The sequence below is a fragment of the Cebus imitator genome, unplaced genomic scaffold (genome assembly GCF_001604975.1).
Source record: "Cebus imitator isolate Cc_AM_T3 unplaced genomic scaffold, Cebus_imitator-1.0 Scaffold1, whole genome shotgun sequence".
Taxonomy (NCBI): Eukaryota; Metazoa; Chordata; class Mammalia; order Primates; family Cebidae; genus Cebus; species Cebus imitator.
Genome location: NW_016107316.1, coordinates 17,459,733 through 17,463,148, shown reverse-complemented (window position 1 = coordinate 17,463,148; position 3,416 = coordinate 17,459,733). Strand labels below are relative to the sequence as shown.

Below are 3,416 nucleotides of genomic sequence, written 5' to 3'. Positions count from 1 at the left end.
TTTTTTTTTTTGCCTTCAACTGAGGAGAGAGCACAACTCTCTTTTGTTCTAATTTCCTTCTTTTCTTTCTTTTTTTCTTTTTTTTTTTTTGGTGATGGAGTTTTGCTCTATCCTCCCAGGCTGGAGTGCAGTGTCACAATGTCAGCTCACTGCAACCTCTGTTCCCTGGACTCAAGCAATCCTCCTGCCTCAGCTTCCCTGGGACTATAGGCATGTGCCACCATGCTCGGCTAATTTTTTTGTATTTTTGGTAGAGACGGGGTTTCACCACATTGCCCAGGCTGTTCTCGAACTTTCAAGTGATCCACTTGCCTTGGCCTCTCAAAGTTCTGGAATTACAGGCATGAGCCACCATGCCCCGCCTATGTTCTAATTTCCCATTGTCCAGATGCCACAGTATGTATCAAGTGAAGCCTTCCTTATTCCCATAATCAATTAATTATCCATTCTCTACAATATGCACCTGACTAAATTGTTTTATTGAGTGAGGTAGGGAATAAAATAATAAGAGCTTGCCTTTAACAAGTACCTACCATAGAATAGGCATTTTGATAAGTGGCTGACAAGCATAATCTCATTTTACCTCATAACACTGAAGTAGATGCTATTATTATCCCTGTTTTGCAGATGGAGGAATGAAAGCCCAAGAAGATTAAGTAATTTGCCCAAGTTCCCACACACAGTTTGTAAGTGGTAGAACCACGATTTAATTAATTTATTAACTTTTGAGACAGAGTCTCACTCTGTCACTCAGGCTGGCGTGCGATCATGTCTCACTGCAGCCTCGACCTCCTGAGTTCAGGAGATCCTCCTACTTCAGTGACCCCGGTAGTTGGGCCTATAGGTGCTCACTGTCATATGTGGCTAATTTAAAAATTTTTTGTAGAGGTCTTGGACTCCTGGGCCCAAGTGATCCTCCCACCTTGGCCTCCCAAATTGCTCAGATTACAGGTGTGAGCCACTGTGTCTGGCCAGACATCTTATTCTTACTAGCTTTGTATTATTCTGTCCTTTGAATTTTGAATGTCCTTTCCTGTTGTCCATTAGTTTTTCACACTGATTTTCAGTTTACAGTGCTCTTTTGTGCATATTACTCGAACTCTTCCCCAAGTCCCCTAAAGTTGCTATTAGTACTCATGTTTTCCAAATGAAGAAGCTGGTGAGTGCTCAGAAACACTGTATGATGAAAGCTCAAGTTAGAGATATCAGGTCATTTGGTTAAAGATGTGGTGGCCAGGCTGGGCAACATGGGGAAACTCCATCTCTACAAAAATAAATAAATAAATAAATAAAAACAAAAAAATAAAATTACCCAGGCATGCTATTGTACATCTGTAATCCCAGCTACTCAGGAGGCTGAGGCAGGAGAATCACTTAAACCCAGGAGGCAGAGGTTGTGAGATCGTGCCACTGCACTCCAGCCTGGGTGACAGAGCAAGACTCTGTCTCAAATAAACTGTTAAATAAATAAAGTAGTGGTGGATCTAAAATAAGGGCAAGGTAAGAAATTTTAAAAAGAAAATAAAGTATGGTGGAGCTAGGCCTTAAGTTCTGGTGTGCTAACTCCAAAGCTCACCCTTTCTTGACCATGTTCCAGGGCTCCTCCCCTAGTGCCCTGCCTCTCCTCAATCGGAGATTAGATCTCTACCATCAGTATACACGGCTCGGTCTTTGCACTCCCCCTTCACGGCTTGCACCTAAGGCACTTATTTAATTATGGGTAGATGTATACTCGCTGCTTACACGTGCACCTCTCCCTGTAATACGAGCCTCCTGAAGGCAGGGACAATAAGTCGTGTGGTTTGGAATTCCTTCTAGCGCCAGCACGGGGCTGGGGCCTGTACACGACTGATGTGAATGAAATGTAAGGAAAGCTTAGCGCTGCATCGCACCTCCCGAACACTATCGACAGGACAGGGTCTAGATCATCGCTATATCCTTTACGGCCTTCTGTTTTCCAGCTTTCTGCACAAAGTAGGAGCTCCACATCATTAAGCTTCAGTTTCTTGGCACCCAGGGACTAAGACAAAAACGAAAAAAGAAAAAACAAACTAACAAACTTCAGTTTCCCCACTTTTCTCGGAACGTAAAGCGAAAGGGGGAGGGACCGGCACGCAACTCCTCACCTGAGAGCTCAGCAGGTGCTTCAACTGCCTGACACGCAACTGTTGTTCAGATGCTACCGGACGTGCAACTGTTGTTCAGATGCTACCGGACAGCGGCAACTCCCGTGGTTACCTGGACAACCCGCCACGCAGCCGCAGCGACAGCCACTGACGCTTCTGCGACCCGAGCGCCACAAGCGTCGCAAGGTCACACGTAGCTTTGCGGCGAATCAAACAGAAAGTGCGCAAGCGCAGTGACATCTGGGGCGGGACCTTGAGAGGGCTTGATGAAGGCTCTTCTTGACCAATCCTGTCGCCGCATGCAAACCCAAGATCAAGCCCCGCCCACAAGCCTTCGGCCAGCCCTGGGTCCTACGTCATCGCGGTCCGTCTTGCTCCTTGTCATACCTGACTGTTGCTGAGTGCACTCTTTTAATCCTCACAACCCTGGAGGAAAGCTGGGCGATTGCTATGATAGGCCTTTTGCAGTTGACGGAATTGTGCCCAAACAGGTTAGTTACATGACTTGCACAAGATCGCAAGGCTAATAACTACAGTTAACCATTAATGCTCAGTATGTGTCTGCCAGGTGCTGTGCAAAGTGTTACACATGCATTTATGTCATTTAATCCCAAAACCGCCTTTTGAAGGGGATAGCGTTATTATTAGTCTCGTTTTACATAACAGGAGACTCAGGGCACTTGCTCAAACTAACACAGTCAGCAAAGGACTTGGAACTGGGATTCAACCCAGAGTTGGTAACTTTAAACACCTTTTATGTTCTTTCTCAACTCCTAGCTCGCTCTGTCCATGCCGTGTTACTATAACCTGTGACACTCCCATCCCAATAAAGGATGATATTTATTCTCAGAATCTGAGAGATGAGTGTTTTGGAACCAGCTGCCAGAGAAACGTAAGGTGCCCTACTTCCAAATTGGGTAATGGTGGGTTAAAGACTGCTGTTTACATTGGAATGCTTTTATGGTTCAGTTTTGAGGACAGACCAGACTTGGCTCACCTAATAGTTGTGTTGTGATACCTGGAATTGGAGATTGGTTAAGCAGAAAAGATATTGACTTGTTGATCTTTGTTTGGATTGGAGTTCTTTTCTGAATTTTTGGCCTATCTTCTAACATACCAGAGATATTGAAATGCAGAAAAGGAGTTACTCATAAGCCTGCTCTGAAATGATCCAAAGCTGGGAAGATCTGTTAACTCTCCAGAAAGCATAACATATGCTCTCTAGAGAGATTGTGGGTCCAGAAGCCTTCCCCCACAGTGGTTGCAAATATCAACAGGTGTTTGTCTCAT

The 3,416-nt window shown here is 45.0% G+C and overlaps 1 long non-coding RNA gene across 3 annotated transcripts in view; it reads right to left on the bottom strand.

Moving 5' to 3' along the window:
• The window catches only part of LOC108301431, a 5,770-nt gene extending 3,128 nt beyond the window's left edge, over positions 1-2,642 (bottom strand). For 2 of the 3 annotated variants that reach the window (XR_001823874.2, XR_005199922.1), the window contains exon 1: positions 2,127-2,642. This is a non-coding gene — a long non-coding RNA (uncharacterized LOC108301431). The remainder of the gene's footprint in view (positions 1-2,126) is intronic. The other variant, XR_005199921.1, reaches the window with a different exon arrangement.
• Between the last annotated feature and the right edge of the window lie 774 nt (positions 2,643-3,416).